The 17,671-nt window shown below is 33.4% G+C and overlaps 1 protein-coding gene and 1 pseudogene across 2 annotated transcripts in view; one reads left to right on the forward strand and one right to left on the reverse strand.

The window, feature by feature from the left end:
• The window catches only part of ULK4 (unc-51 like kinase 4), a 730,095-nt gene that overhangs the window by 439,908 nt on the left and 272,516 nt on the right, over positions 1 to 17,671 (reverse strand). The window lies entirely within an intron of this gene.
• On the forward strand, positions 10,603 to 11,521 carry LOC141493532 (dnaJ homolog subfamily C member 9 pseudogene; annotated as a pseudogene).

The raw sequence follows: 17,671 nt of genomic DNA on the forward strand, positions 1-17,671 counted from the left end.
TGAAAGGGTCTGTCCAGGCCTCAACCTATAATTCAAGAGTTTGAAAAGGTATACCACAGAGCAAACCATGCTTGCTTTGAGATAGTTAATGTAGGTTACATAACAAACAGAATTCCAGACAACTCAATGGCACCATATGGTCTTACTCTGCCATTCTCTCAAACACCCCGACAAGAGAACAATCAATTTTGATAGGGAATCTTCCCAGGAATAACTAAGAGTTCCCCAAAATGCTATAGTGCATTAATGCTAGAATATTATTTACTAACATGAGTTATTTTTGTGACAATAAATCTTAAGTTCTCATTTAAATCAACGTTAATTCTAAGACTTTGAGGAATTAACATCTGAGACCTGGAGAGGTTCAAACTGGAATCAGACAGCAATTTAAAGATCTAGCCTAAGTAAAAACTCAGCCTAGCCCTTCAAGATCTAAAACTATATTATAAAGTGGCAATCATTAAGCTGTCTGGTACTAGCTAAGAAATAGAACAGTGAATCAATGGAATAAATAATACACAAACAAACACTAATAAATGACTATCATAATGTACTGTTTGATAAACCCAAACATTCCAGCTTCTGGGATAAGAATTCACTATTTGACAAAAACTGCTGGGAAAACTGAAAGATAGTATGGCAGAAACTCTGCAAAGAACAACTTCTCACATCCTATACAAGGACCCACATGTACAAAAATATTTACAGCAGTTCTTTTTTGTGGTGGTAATGAACTAGAAATTGAGGAGATGTCCATCACTTGGGGAATGACTAAACAAGTTGTGGTTATATGAATATGATAGAATATTATTATTCTGTAAGAAATCATGAGCAGGCAGATTTCAGAAAAACCATACAGACTTCCACGCACTGATACTGAGCAAAGCGAGCAGGACCAGGAGAACATTGTATGCTGTAACAGCAACACTGGGTGATGATCAAATAGGACAGACTTAGTTCCTCTCTGCAATAGTGATCAAAGTCAATTTCAAAAGGCTTGTGATGGAAAATCCACCCATATCCAGAGAAAGAACTATGGAATCTTATTTTTTAATTTGTTTTTTGTTTCTTCTTTTTCATGAGTTTTCCCCCTTTTGTTCTGATTTTTCTTTCACAATACAAGTGAGGACAAAATATGTTTAATATGATTATACGTGTATAATCTATATCAGATTGCTTGCTATGTGGAGAAGGAGGAGAGAATGAAGGGAGGAAGAATAATTTGGAACTCAAAATCTTACAAAACTATCTATATATAAATGGAAAAGAATAAAGAATATTAAAAAAAGATTTCCATTATGGGGAAATCTACCATCTTTTTGCATCCTTATGAATATTATCCTTCCTTTCAAAATTACTACTGTTAACATCCTTAGACTGGTTAACTAGGCAAGTTGAAGCACTGTGATAAGATGTTGTATGGTGGAATGCTATTGTGCCATAAGAAATGATAAGCAGGGTAGTTGCAAAAAAAAAAAAACCTGGGAAGATTTAAATGAACTGATGCAAAATTAAGTGAACAGAACTAGAAACACAATCTTCACAGTTACAGCAATATTGTAAAGATAATTTCTTGTAAAAGACTCATTTATTCTGATCAATATAATAATCTATACAATTCTAAAAAGAGTTATAATGTAAAATGCTATTCAAATACACACAGAGAACTGTTAGTCTCACAGAGTAGATCAAAGCATAGTTTTTCCCTTTCCTTATTTTTTTTTTGCTTTGTTTTTTCAGAACATGACTAAGGTGGAAATATGTTTTGTTTTTGGTTTGGGTTTTTTTATGCAAGGCAATGGGGTTAAGTGACTTGCCCAAAGTCACACAGCTAGGCAATTATTAAGTGTCTGAGACCGGATTTGAACTCAGGTACTCCTGACTCCAAGAGTATCTACTGTGCCACCTAACCACCCCAGGTGAGAATATGTTTCGCATGACTTCATATGAATAAGATTTTGCCTTCTCGTAAGTGGGGGGAGGGGTGGAAGGAGGGGGAGAATTTGGATCTGATAATTAAAATTAAATTAAAATTTTATAAAAATGGATACTATATGAATTCATTCTCCATAAAAAAATCTACTGATATTTCTAAATTCGGCTAAATGTTTTACAAAGTGATGCCATTGTAAAAATCAAGAATGCTTGAAATATTATGGAAAGTAGAACACATTTGTTGCAATTACCAGGAAAAGAATCCAGAATGACACATTGGCCTACCATATAAGTGCCTTGCTAGCTATGTGACCCTGAGCAAGTCACTGATCTCTCTATTTCCTGATCTGTAAAATGAGGGCTAGAACAGTACTGCTGAAAACCTTAGCAGTTTTCTATGAGGGTAAACAAGAAGAACAACTATGATGAAGAGTCTTCATATAATGTCACAGAAGGGCAAAACGAAGGAGTGAGGGATATTTGGCACAGAGGAGAGTAAAGTCTTAGTGGGGAGAGAGGAGAACATTATGGGTCAGGCTCACCAAGTTTGAAAAGATTGAGAAGTTCAATTTTTTTTAATGTAAGAACAAGAAAAAGGTGATTTAAAATTTTGAAAATTTAAAGATTTAAATATTAAATAAGTCCATTTTAATACTTGTGAAAGAGCTTAGTACAATGGAAATAAATATTTAATTGATAAGGAAAGCTATATTAGGAAAGATCAAGGTATATAATTAAATGTGCTTAAATCAGAAAGAACTGACATAAGATACCCATAAATACCAAAGAAATAATAAGGAACCATATGGGAGTATTAATAATTATCATAAACCTCGGGGAGGACACAGAAAAATGTGAGAGGATGAACATAAACTCTATTTTTGCTAAGACAAGAAAACTTGAATATAAGCAAATGTAAATCAGGAAAATTATGTTTTCATCTCTGAAGATCTGTGTTAGTGAATCTGGGAGAGAAAAATTTATACTTCTCTCAAAAGTACATCTCGTTGAAAATATTTCAGCCAAAGTCCTTTAAAGTGTCAGATAATAATTAATTTGCAAGGACATCTTGCTTCCTAGAATATCTTACCAGCTAAGCTACTGCTAAATTCGGATCAGAAGCAATAGCATTGAATCTAAAAATGGATGTTGTTGTTTAGTTGTTTCAGTTGTGTCTGACTCTTCATGATCCTGTTTGAGATTTTCTGGGCAAGAATACTAACTAGTTTCCCATTTCCTTCTCCAGTTCATTTTACAGAGGAGCAACTGAGGCAAACAGGGTTACGTAACTTGCACAGGGTCACCCCATTAGGAAGTATCTGAGGCCAGATTTGAATTCAGGAAGATGACTCTTCCAGATTCCAGATCCAGCATCCTATCCACAACAATGAACTTCCTGTAAATTGGATAAAATGAGATAAAATTTGCAAAATATTTTGCAAACCTTAAAAGTATTCTAAATGCTTTTGTTATTATCATTATTATTGTTATTCTAAATTCTCATTCTACAAGTGAACTGTTTCCATGAGATGTATCATACAATAGCCATGAAAATTAAGAATTGGGTAGTGGCTGAAAAAAATTAAAAATGGCAAAGTAGTTCAGGCTTTTATCATCCTCTACCTAAATAATCAGTTTCTATCTAATTACTGTTCCTCTCTGCATTCTTTTCCCTCTTCAAATCACCCTGTAGAAAACTCATTTTGATAAAATACTGATGTGGCCATGTCTCTCTATTTTCAAAAATTGTCAATGACTCCCTATTACCTCTAGTATAAAATATGAAACCCTTGGTCTGGCTTTTAAGTCACAGGCATAACTAGTCAAAAATAATTTAAAGGGGGGGGTACAACATTGTCCTCTGAAGACAATTTGAAAGAACTTCAGAAAATACCCTACTTCCAAGGTCAGAGGTTTGGTCAAAGTAAAGAGCAAACACCTCCAGGCAGATCCCACTGAATCAATAAACAAAAACCCTAGGGTGAATTCGGGGTACAGCTGGGGGTCTCATTAGAGCCTCAGCTTCAAGTATCAGAAACTTTCCCCTCACAGTTAATGTTTGTATTGAACAGGGATGACAGGAATATTATAGGGCCTCCCATTGGCTCTGAACATTAAGCCAGACATGGTCTAGGCTATGGCTATGGGTTAGGAAGAAGGATGCCAATGAGTAGGGTCAGAGAACTGTGGTTGTGGGCACTCACAGAAGAACAGGTTCCCTGATTTTGGTTCCAGGGCAGGGGGCTGAACTTAAGGTTGCAGTTAGAGAAGGGAAGGGACAGGAAATAAGAGCTGATGTGGAGAAATAAGGCCGGGGTCCTTGCCACAACTCAAGGGAGGAGAGGAGTACTCAAGGTTGGGCCCCCAGAGAAAGCTTACAAAACAACTGTGCCAAGAGGTCCAAGGCAACATCCCCCTCTCCCACATCTCAAAGCCTGACTCTTAACACAAAGTTATTAAATAAGAAATAATCCACTAAAATTAAAAATAATAATGAGTAAGAAAAAGAGGAAGAATTCAACCACAGATAGCTACTACAGTGATAGATAAGATCTGGGTCCAAATTTAGAAGATAGTAAAATTAAAACAGTTAATTCTCAAAAAAAGGAAAATCTTTATAAGCCTAGAAAAGTTTTTAGAATAACTTAAAAAAATTTAAATTTAAAAATTAAATATGAGATTGAGGGAAAAATAAGAATGCAAGAAAATCAGGAAAATTATGAAAAAAGTTAACCAATTAGGAAAAAGAAGTCTAAAAACTTACAGAAGAAAATAACTCCTTAAAAATTAGAATTGGCAGGGGTAAGCTAATGACTTCATATGACTTGAAGAAATAATAAAACAAAATCTAAAGAATGAAAAAATAGAAGAAAATGTGAAATATCTCATTAGAAAAACTGACCTGTAGAAAAGATTGAACAGAGATAGTATAAGAATTGTTGACTATAGAAAGTTATGATTTTAAAAAGGGTCTAGATACTACAGTTCATGAGATTATTAAGTAGTTTTAGATAAGAGGGTAAAATAAAAATTGAACTACTTCAGTGAGCACCTCCTGAAAAAGATCCCAAAATGAAAAGTCACAGGAACATCATAGCTAACTTTTCTCAGGTCTCCAAGGTATCTTTACAAAAAATGACCATATATTAGGGCATAAAAACATTATCTTTAAATGCAGAAAACCACAAACATTAAATGCATCCTTTCCAGATCATAATGCAATAAAATATTTAATAAGAGATCATGAAGACACAGATTAAAATATAATTGGAGTCTAAATAACCACATCTTAAAATGAGTGACTTAAAGAACAAGTCATAGGAAAATAAATAATTTTATTAGAGTGATAATAATGAAAAAAACACATCAAAACCTATAGAATACAGAAAAAGCAAGAGAATTTATTTCTTTAAATACCTAGATCAATAAAGAACAGACTAATGAACTATGCACATTTTTTAAAAAGTAAAAGAACATATTAAAAATCCCTAATTTGAAATCATAAAAATTAAAAGTGAAATTAATAAAATTGAATGTAAAGAAACCACTGAATTAATAAGTATAACTAGAAATTGGTTTTAAGAAAAAACAACAGAATAAATTAAACCAATGATTTATGTGATTAAAAAAAGAGAAAAGAAAACCAAAATATTAGTATCAAAAATGAAAAGGGCGAATACATTTCATTAATGAAGATGAAATCAAAGCAAGTATTGGGAGTTATTTTATCCAATTATATGCCAATAAAGTTAACAATTTAAGTGAAATAGAAAAATATTTACAAAACCATAAACTGTCTAAATTAATAGAAAAGGAAATGGAATAGCTAAGTAAAACTAATTTGGAGAAAGCAATTGAATAGGCCATAAATGAGTTTCCTAAAAAAAGCATCAGGAATAGATGGACTTACAAATGAATTCTATGAAACATTTAAAGATTAATTCAAATATTAAATAATTATTTGGAATAATAGGCAAAGAAGGAGCCTACCAAAAACAGAGAAAGAAAATAATAGACTACCTTCTTTAATGAATAAAAATGCAAAAATTCTATATAAAATACTAGCTAGGAGATTAAAACAATATATCATGAAGATTATACATGCTGAACAAGTGAGATTTATACCAAGAAGTCAAATATACTTTAACAGAAGAAAAACTATTAACAAAATTGATTTTATCAATAACAAAAGTAATAAAATCATATAATTATATCAACAGATGCAGAAAAGCTTTTGACAAACTCCATTCTTATTAAAAGCACTCAAAAGTATATGTATAAATTTTTCCTTAAACTGATGAGAAGCATCTACCTAAAACTATCAGCAAGCATTATTTGTAATGGAGATAAGCCTTGCTAAGTCACTAGCCTTACTTTCTCCTCCAGAGCCACCTGGGTCCAGTGGTAAGATATGAATCAGGAAAACTAGAGGTGGTCCTGGATACAAGGCAATCAGGGTTAAATGACTTGTCCAAGGCTACACAGCTAGTAAGTGTCAAGTGTCTGAGGTTGGATTTGAACTCTCCTCCTCCTGACTCCAAAACCAGTGTTATATCCACTGCACTACCTTAGCTGCCCTTAATAAGATTAGGAGTGAAACAAGGATGTCCATTATCATCAATATTCAACATCGTATTTGAAATGCTAGCAACAGCATTAAGAAAAAAAATTGAAGAATATGCAATGAAGTAATTAATTACCTCTCTGCAGAGAATACACACACACACACACACACACACACACACACACACACACATACACAAACATATACCACTAAAGATTCAGCTAAAAAGTTAGTTGAAAATATTAATAATTTTAACAACATAGCGGATATAAAATAAACCCACATAAATCATTAGCATTTTTATATATCACCATCTCTATGGTGATCTGTAAGAAGAGATAGCAAGAGATACTCCATTTAAAAATAAATGTAGGGGTGGCTAGGTGGCACAGTGGATAAAGCACCGGCCCTGGAGTCAGGAGTACCTGGGTTCAAATCCGGTCTCAGACACTTAATAATTACCTAGCTGTGTGGCCTTGGGCAAGCCACTTAACCCCATTTGCCTTGCAAAAAACCCTAAAAACATAAAAATAAAAAAATAAAAATAAATGTACATTACATAAAGTACCAGGGAATATACCATCAAGACAAACCCTGGAACTACATGAACATAATTATAAAACACTTCATACAAAAAATACAAAGTCAGATTTTAAAATTTAGAAATATTAATTGTTCATGGATAGGCAGAGCCAATATAATAATAATAATAATAATGATGACAATTCTATCTAAACTAACCTATTTAATCAATGTCATCCCAACTAAACAACAAAAAAATTATTTTACTGATAGAAAAAATAAAATTAATTCATTTGGAAGAACAAAAGTTCAAGAATATCAAAGGAATTAACAAAAAAAATATAAAGAAAGGAAGTCTAGCAGTGCCAGATCTTAATTATAAAATAAGGGAGCAATTATTAAAACTATTAGTATGAGAAAGGAAGTTCTATGGAACAGAACTGATATACAGCAGTAAATGATTATTTTAACCTTGTGCTTGACAATTGTAAAAACTTAAACTTTTGGCATAAGAATACACTATTAGTTAAAAATTACTAGAAAAATTGGAAAGCAGCATGGAAGAAATTGGGTAAAGATCAGTATATTAACACCATTTACCAAAATATGATCAAAATGGATATGAGACCTAGATATAAAACTATCATAAGAAAACTAGATCATGAAACACATTACCCATCAGACTTATGGATAGGAAAAGAATTTATGAATAAATGATAAGAGAGCATTATGAGATATAAAATGGGTCATTTTGATTGCATTAAATTAAAGTAGCCAATATTAAAAGGAAAGCAGAAAATTTGAGGAAAAAATTAGAGTTTTTTTGGATAAAAATTTCCTATCTCAAATATATATAGAGAACTTTATCAGATTTATAAGACTTTTAGTTATTCTTCAATTGATAAATGGTCAAAAGATATGAACAGGAAATTTTTTTAAAATGAAAACTCAAAACTAATTATAGTCATGTAAAATGTTCTAAATTGCTATTAAGTATAAAAATGCAAATTAAAACAACTTTGAGTTATCATTTCTCACCTATCAAATTGGCTAAAATGATCAAAAGGGAAAATGACAAATGTTGGAGGGGATGTGGAAAAACTGGGGTAGTAATATACCATTGGTAGAACCTGATTCAACCACTTTGGACAACAATCTAGAACTACATTCAAAGAGTAATAAAAGTGTATGTACCTTCTGACCCAGCACTACCTCATTATTAAGTCTGTTTCCCAAGGTGATAAGAGAAAAAAGGAAAAACACCTGTATGTTCTAAAGAAGTGGAAATTGATGGGATCCCTGTCAATTGGAGAATGGCTAAAAAAGTGCATATCATTATGATGGAATATTGCTCTGCTGTGAGAAATGATAAGCCAGTTGATTTAGAAAAATATGGAAAGACATGCATGAAATAATGAAGAGTGAAATGAACAAAACCAAGAGAAAGTTGTTTACAGTAACAGTCATATTGTTCAAGGAATAATTCTGAACAACCAAGTTATTATAAGTACTATAAACATTCAAATCAACCATAAAGGAGTTCTTTTTTTTTAGGTTTTTGCAAGGCAAATGGGGTTAAGTGGCTTGCCCAAGGCCACACAGCTAGGTAATTATTAAGTGTTTGAGACCGGATTTGAACCCAGGTACTCCTGACTCCAGGGCTGGTGCTTTATCCACTGCACCACCTAGCCACCCCCCATAAAGGACTTCTGAAAGAAGATGCTATCCATATCAAGAGAAAGAACTGATAAACAGAAGTATATTTAATGTGGTTTTACATATATTTCTAAATCCAAGGTGACTTTCCCTAGTGTGGGGTGGCACAAAAGAAAATTCAGAACTTAAAATGTAACAAAAAATTAAATTAAAAATACTTTACCACTAATAACAACAACATAAAAAGCTAACCTCCATCTAAGCTTTTAAGTGAAAATTGTAATCTTTTTGCTGATGGAAAGTCTTGCCTCGGTGATGATGGCTGCTTATTGATCAAGGTGGTAATTACTGAAGTTTGGGGTGACTGTGGCAATTTCTTACAATAAGACAATAATGAAGCTTGTGCCATAGATTGATTCTTCCTTTCACTTGAACACTGAGAAGCAATTGGAGGGTAATTGGATGACCTATTTTCAATATTTTTGAATCTCAGGGAATAGGAAGACTTGAGGAGAGGGAGAGAGATGGGGACGAGTCAGTCCGTAGAGCAGTCAGAACATGTACATTTACTAATTAATTTTTCCATCTTATACAGGTGTAGTTCATGATACCCCAGAATGATTACAATTTTAATATCACAGATCATTATAATAGAAATAATAATAATGTTAATAATAATGAGAACTTTTTAGTATTGAAAAAATTACCAAAATATGACAAAAAGACGAGATGTGAGAACGGTTGTTGGAAAAATGTATCAGTAGTGCTGAGTGAGATGATCAGAACCAGAAAAACACTGTATACCCTAACAGCAACATGCAGGTGATGTTCAACCTTGAAGGACTCGCTCATTCCATCAGTGCAACAATTAGGAACAATTTGGGGCTTTCTACAAAGGAGAATACCATCTGTATCCAGATAAAGAGCCGTGAAGTTTGAACAAAGTTCAAGGACTATTCCCTTTAATTTAGGAAAAAAAGCAGCTATCTTATTGTCTAATCTTGTTATCTCTTAGACTTTTTGTCTCTTCCTTAAAGGATATGATTTCTCTCTCATCACACTCAATTTGGATCAATGTACAACATGGAAACAAAGTAAAGACTGACAGATTGCTTTCTGGGGGGGAGGGAAGTAAGATTGGGGGAAAATTGTAAAACTCAAATAATATTTTCAATGAAAAAATGAAAAAATGACAAAAATATATCTGTAGATCTGTTCGATGCAGAATTCTACAAAGCTTCAATTAAGACAAACAAAAAATAAAAACATAATAGGTGCAAAGCACAATAAAGTCAAGTACAATAAAGCAAAGTATGCTTGTATGATCTTCCTCCCTCCTAATTTTTCAATCATTTCCTGTTTTTTCCTTTCACATTCTCCAAGTTTTCATCTACTAAACCTGTATATCTTTTCTATCATCTATCCCCTTACGTACAGTGGCCCCTCCTAACTAGAATGCATCCTCAGAATCACTAGCTACTGAATTCAAAGCATAAATTTTGTAACACTTCTCAAACTGGGTCTTTCCTAATTCTGCCCAAGTTCTTAGGATGTTCTATCCCTTTAGTTCTCTCTTTTGGATACACAGCTTTAAGTGGTATTGCCAGTTCAAAGAGTATGTACAGTATTATAGACCTTCGGGCAGAGTTTCAAATTTCTCTCCCAAATGGTTGGATAAATTCCCAACCCTAACAACAATGCATTCATGTCCCAGTTTTTCCACACCCCCTCCAGCATTTGTCATTTTCATTTTCTGTAATATTAGCCAATTTGAGAGATGTAAAGTGATACTTCATACTTGTTTTAATTTTCAGTTCTCTCTCTCCCTCTCCTTACCTCTCTTCATTATTTTGACTATATCCTGCATTTATTACTCTACATATGTTACATCTTCCTAGTAGATCATAAACTCCCTGAGGACGAAGATGGTTTTGAGGTAATTTTGTATCCTCAGCAGGCTCTAGTAAGCATTTAATAACATTTACTGAATTGAAATGAGTTTGACAGTAATTGAACATTCTATCCACTATGTACAAGTATTTAGCTTCCTCAGTCTACTGCTCTGACAACAATGAGTATGAAAAGAGATAAGAAAAGGCCGCATTAGACAGAATGAAGGATATCTTCTTAACTATTCTAAGTATTTGGGGGTACAACTTGCCCCGTCCTGCTACTGGTTGTCCCTTACCATGTGAGTCTGTGGATTCTTGGCAGGGCAACGGCAGTCTTGGGGTAGCCCCTGGAGGGGGCTAGGGAGGAGTGCAGCACCGGTGACCAGTACAAGGTGCTGGGCATGCAGCACCCTGAGGGGGGCACCCAGACTGTGTTACTGAGGTCAGCTGGGAGGAGACCACTTGGCAGTTCCAGATCCTGGCTAAATTCTACACTGTCCTAAGTGACCCTGAGAAACGGGTTGTGTATGATGAGCAGGGCATGGTGGACAAGGAGTCAGAGGCAATGAACCAGGAGTGGGACTGGGTGGCCAACTGGAGACTGCTCTTTGAAAAGATAACCTCTGAAGAGAAGTACATGGGTTCTGAAGAAGAGATGGCTGATATTAAACAAAACTATATGGACTTCAAGAGCAAAATGGATCAAATTATGGAATCTAGATTATGTACAGAATTAACTGCCAAACCTAGAATATGGAACATAATATAATAGACCATTGATTCTGGAGAAGTTACATCCTATAAAGCTTTCCCCAAAAGAGACAAAGCAAAAAAAAAAAAAAATGAATGCAAGGAAAAGGAGCGCTCAAGAAAAAGTCAAAGAAGCAGAAAAAAGACCAAGCTGGAACTAGGTGATCTAAATGCACTTATCCAGAGCAGACAAAAGGATTGAGTAAAAGAATGGACAGTTTTCTGGCCCTGATAGAAGCAAAGTGTTACAAACCCTTCCAAAACAGGGAAAAAACTGACAAGGAAAAAAAATAATAAAAGAAGTGCTTTTGTTTCTTCAGTGGGCCTTCTATTTAATTGGTACTTCCTCATCTACCCGAAAAAATCAGAAAACCTTTGTTCTTGAGGAAAATGGATTCCCTCTGGCCTAGACTATCCAGATCAGTGCCTGTCTTGTAAGTAACTTATTCAGCAATTGCTCCAGTCTATTTTCATATTATATGCATACTCTCAAAGTGTTTACTGGCAGTTACTTATTGTTTCTATGAAATTTCCCTTCTGGAAAAATTTAGTTTTCAGAGAATACATATTTCCATGGATCATACACAGAAGAAATTCTAGACTAATTCTATCAAGTCAAGATAGACTTCTATCAGAGCTCACTTGAATGGTAATAATGCTATTTAACCACCAAACTACTTACCATTGAGGAAATTAAATTCTTAAAGTAACTAGTGAACAGCTTTGTTCTAAACATTCCCATGCCAAGTTTGTTTTCATGTATTTAGTGAACAAAATTTGTTTTATATCTTGCTGACAAATATTTCAAGCATTTTATTTAAAAAACTGCATACAATAAACTAGTAAATATTTCATTGCTAAAAAAACTATTATGAGCATTTATGCTCTAAATTATATCTCTTTTGTTTATTATATACATTCAGTGAAAAAGAGAGCAAATTAGTAATCTATCTTTTCTGGAGTTAATTTTTTTACAGTGCTGACAAGGGAAAGTACTTATATCACTTTAAAAGTGAATCGTTTTAGATTAGACTTTTAAAGTGTCAGTCAAAATTTTTTGCAGGACATGATATGATTTCTGGTATATATGACTGCCATAATACATTGTCTTAAATGCAATTCTACTTACACGGTATTAACAGTAACTAGTAACTTTACTGAAAAGATAATAATCAAACACAAAAATAAATAAGGATGGGGTTTAAAAGACCCTTAGACTCAGCTGTTTCAGTTCATTATTACATTAAGGAGCCACTAATTTGAAATAGCCTAATAGAATGCAGCTCAAAGATAGAGGAAAGGTTTTCAAAGGTATCCAATCAACATGACTCTGTCTAACAACTCGGTTTACACTGTAAAGAATAAGAGGGGCATATAACCTATTGAGAAAGTATTCCAAGGGTATACTTTTGGAATGTAGAGTTGCATGATTCACTCTTCAATGGTTTCCCCTTACAAATCTTTCACAGAATTTATGATTAATACACATTCTATTACGATAAAATTCCACTGTGACCCTTATGAATCTTCTATGCACATGCACTGATGAGTTCTTTGTTCCATAAAACACCCTCATTCATTGGCCATATCTCGGTTGGTTTAGTAGTATACCAACATAAATCAAAAGCCAAGGGATTTTAATCTCAAATATAAAAGTGGCTGTGGTTTCCCAAATAAAAGGGTCAAACAAAAATTAAAAGTTCAGCAGCTTCAAAGTTCATTCAAGGACATGTCCTAAAAACGATTCATCCTGAACCCTGTATTTAAAGAGAGACAGAAATAGAGTGATGTTCTATGTCATTTCATTCAAACCATGGCCTCTGGAAATAAATATAAATCTTATTTTTAAGGTGCCACAAATGCTGGATTCAACCTGCTGCTATTTTACATTACTAATATAAATAAGAGTGATTAGGTGAAGTAAGCTAATAATAGCTTTCATCATATAGTATAGGACAGATATTAGGAAATGCTTTTGAAACGAATTTGCATTTATTTAAGCTATCAGTTATGAATTAAATACACAAATATAATGTCTCCAAACATTACTAAATGTGTTCTTTTGCAAAATTTTTATAACCCAAAACATAAGATAATAGGTCCAATGAACATTACAGAAAAAGATCAATACTATCATGTATGTAGAACAGCTCGATTTTAACTAACCTTGTCAAAATGACATCTTAAAAATTTTACACTCAGTATTCATTGAAATTTTTTTGTTATCTTGGTGGCATAAATAAGTGAGGATGTAAAACTAATCCATTCTATTATTCCTATAATCATAACTTCAATGTTATTATATATGGCAAATAGTGTAAAAATAATTAAAAAGTACTTACAAAAGCAGAATGCACAAAACAAGTAAATTAGTAATGAATTATATATTGCCAAAGTTTTCTACAAGATATTATCTATCATCAAATTTTGCTTCTTCATCACATAGCTTCCCAGGTAGCTAAAGATAGACATTAATGTAGACAATAGCCAAGAGTTTTCCAACTGAAGGTAATCAGGGCAAGACTGAAGCATGGGCCTGGCTATGGAGGCTGGGTTTAGTTTATTTCTGTCTGTGAGGCTGGTGAGGGTAACAAATCCTTTTTACTCATATCCAATTCCTAGGACATGGAAAGTTCTAAAACCCTGCAGTGGGAGTTCCAGAGCTCTTCTCGTAAAAAAAGGTCTTCAAGGGCCTTGTAGTCACATTCCTTATTTTTATCCTGATCCAATTCTGATACCACCTCACCCTTCTGACACTGCCCATGTCCTCCAGTACCATTACTTTTTTCTATTTTAACATTTTTATTCATTTCAAATTACATGTAAAAATCATTTTAACTTTTTTAAAATATTGAGTTCCAAATTTTTACTCTCCTTCTTTTTCCTTCCCTCTTCATTGAAACAGTGAGCCATCAGATATAGATTATACAAATGCAATCATGCAAAACAAATTACTATATTGTAAAAAACAACCCCCCCCAAAAAAAAAGCACAGAAAAAAATAAAATAAAGTTTGCTCTGCTTTGCATTCAGACTCCATCAGTTCCTTACCTGGAGGAAAGTAGGATTTTTGATCCTAAATCCTTCCAAGTTGTTCTGGATCACTGCACTGCTGAGACTAACCAAGTCATTCTTAACTGATAAAACGTTGCTATCACTGTGTATAACATTCTCCTAATTCTGCTCACTTCACTTCACTTTGCATCAGTTCACATAAGTCTTTTCAGCATTTCTATTACTTGTATGCAGAGTTCTAGTTCAATTGTGCTTCTATTTTCCACCTGCATAAGAATTCAAGTGTCTTTCTCCTACTCTCTCAAAAAAACGAGAAGGGTTCAATCAACACCTGTTTAATTGCTGTCCTGACCAGGACAGGATTGGGCAGAAGTAAAGAGGAAAGTATGATGACAAGTTTTAATCATTTCTCAATTTTTTGTTTTTAGTTTATCAATATGTAGAAATATGGGAAAAATCCAAATAAGCTGGGTAATATATCTTCCAGCTGCTTGAATCCTTGTGAAAATTCACAAGTAGAAGATTCTTGCGTTGACCGTGAACCAAGAAAGCTAAAGCACACAGAAAAGAGAAAAGAATCAATTTAAAAACAAACAGAAGAAGAAGAATGACCCAAAAATACAGGTTTGAAAATCAGAAGAGTCGGGTTCCTGATTCATGGTTTCTTAAGTAAAAGCACCCTCATTTATGAGTAATGTAAAAAGGTAGTGTTTAGACTGGCACAGTTCAAATTACCAAATTTCAAAAGGGGCAATTTATCAAATCATAAAACATATTTCAAATGAAGGAGTTCAACTTCTGAAATAGCTATTAATCATATCTAAAAATATAAAAATTTAATGTCACAAAGAAAATATTTACAATGACAAGACTCAAATAGATCACCTATGACAATCCTGTCCTTCTATAATGCCTTCTTTTAAGTAATGTTAAAGCAACCTCATTTCTTTTGAGTTTCTTTTGAGACTATAAATAATACTGATGGAATCATTTTAGAAAAGTCTCTGCCAATTGCTATGAATTGAATTTGACAAAAAATATATCTACAATATACCCAGTTCTAACCAATTTAGTTTTGATAATCAATCTACTCATTGTTTCCTAGTACCAAGCACCCAATTTCAAAACCTACAAAAGGATGAGATTTTGATTGTGCCCCTAACATAAACACAAAAAAAGTTTCTTTTTAAGTTTGTTGCTCAAAACATGACTGCTCTCCTCATGGCAACAACATTAATACAAAGTGTCCATCAACAAAATTCAATTTAATTGTTCATATAGACCTGAAATATGGTACTGGTTCTACCCCAATTAGGGGAATGGTTTTTGACCTCATTGATATCCATTGATATCCTCATTGATAAAGGAGGAATGGGCAAGTCATTAGACTTAAATAAGTTCAGATCAAGAAATAATTATTAAGTATCTTCTATTTACAGAACACAGTATTACTGATAAGGGAAATCAGATGCCCTCAAAATTCTTTCCATTGTTCTGCTTTCAATCATCAAAAGAGGGACCTTATATTTAAAGATCGATCAATGCCATAATAAAATTCAAATCCATGCATATGGATTAATTGTAGAACTTTACTAAGTAAAGACTGGACTGAAATGAAGTAGTGTTTAAGAATCTGGTTTGTCCAACACTACCAGGGCTCAGTTGAGTGCTGTAAGGCAAAGAGTAAAAATAGAAGGAAAAAAATGGGCCTTGGGAGGAAAGACTGAAAAATGAAACTGAGGTCAAAGATTGGAAGCCAGACCTCATTGATAGAGAAGGGTAGACATTTGTATGTAATAGTTATATTTAATTCAAGAATGCATAAAATTTTTTAAAAAAGAATACATAAAATTTGGATTGTCTTCAAATTAATAATATTTCAAAAAATATAATAAAGATTCTATCCCTTTATAGATTGTGAAAACTGAAAACATGACCACAAGGAAATATCCAATAGTAGACCTGTCAAAAATTAAATTGTTTAGAAGTAGGTAATAAATATATCAGTTTTGGGACTTAGTCAATTCTTCAACTATTGTAGAAATACATTTTGAATGGATTAATTTATCCAACTTTTTTTTTAATTTTTGCTTTTGCAAGGCAATGGGGTTAAGTGACTTGCCCAAGGTCACATAGCTAAATAAGCATTATATAACTGAGGTCAGATTTGAACTCAGGTCCTCCTGACTCCAGTGCTGGTGTCCTATCCACTGCATCATCTAGCTGCCTCTTCCTGTTCAATTCTTCTAATATGGAAATCAACTGTCTTTTTTTTTTTATTTTTAGTTAAAGTCCTAAAAACAAAAGCTTTGTATAATTAAACTATCTGAAATCTTGGGCCAATCTGAGAGAAGCACTTTTGGTCACTATGAAGGATATCTTTCCGTATAATTATTTCTTTAGATCCTTTAATATGGTTTTACTTTAACATTTCAAATGGCACTTACTTCATTCCTATCTCTACTGGAGTGTATTTATATTCATGGATTCCAGTCATGCTCCCAAAGAGGTAATTAGATGATATCCCATGAGTTACAGCATTCTAAAAATATTTTGTATGCATCATGTAAGAAGAAGCAACAGTTTTCTCCCCAATAATGTCGGCTGTATATCAAATAATTAGTATGCCAGAGTCTCTTCATCTGGTAATAAACTAATTAAGCTTCAAGTTAAATGGAAGACAGTTACTGAAAGACCTTCCAACTTAACTCATTAAATTCAGGACATTTTTCATTAAGGAAACAGATTTAAGATGATAACTGGGAGACTAAAGATTCACTGGAAAAAAAGAAGAAAGGATTGCTATAGAAATGATTAAGGAAGGTTGATGAGAATTTTCCAAATTCCAAAAATAACTCTTCTTAATTACAAAGATAGGGTTAGGCACTGGACTTTGCTTTCACTGGCAGAAAGAAATGCCAGATGAAGAAACTCCTTGTACCAATTAGAGGTTTATCCCTACTTTCCAAAATCAGTGTTAGAGACATTCATTGATGCCCCAAATCCTTATGTAGCATTGCAAGGGTCAAAAAACCAGCATGTACCAGAAAAGAACCCTGTGATCCCAAGACTTCCTATAGGGGAGGGCTACTCTCTATTCTCTAAACCTATTGTGAAAGTCATGAAACTATATTAATAAAATTGGGAAAAAACCTTGCTTGATAATAGTCTCAATGTATAAATGTAATTGCTACTTTAAGGATTACTATGACCTTTCTTCATTTTAAATGACAGTGGATGGTGATGTCAAAACTTCCATTCTGAAGAAGTAAAATCTGAGTCCCAGGGAAGGGTAGTGACATATCCCACTAGGGCAACAATTCAATGTCAAGTAAAG

This window comes from Macrotis lagotis, chromosome 7 (assembly GCF_037893015.1).
Source record: "Macrotis lagotis isolate mMagLag1 chromosome 7, bilby.v1.9.chrom.fasta, whole genome shotgun sequence".
NCBI classification, from domain to species: domain Eukaryota; kingdom Metazoa; phylum Chordata; class Mammalia; order Peramelemorphia; family Peramelidae; genus Macrotis; species Macrotis lagotis.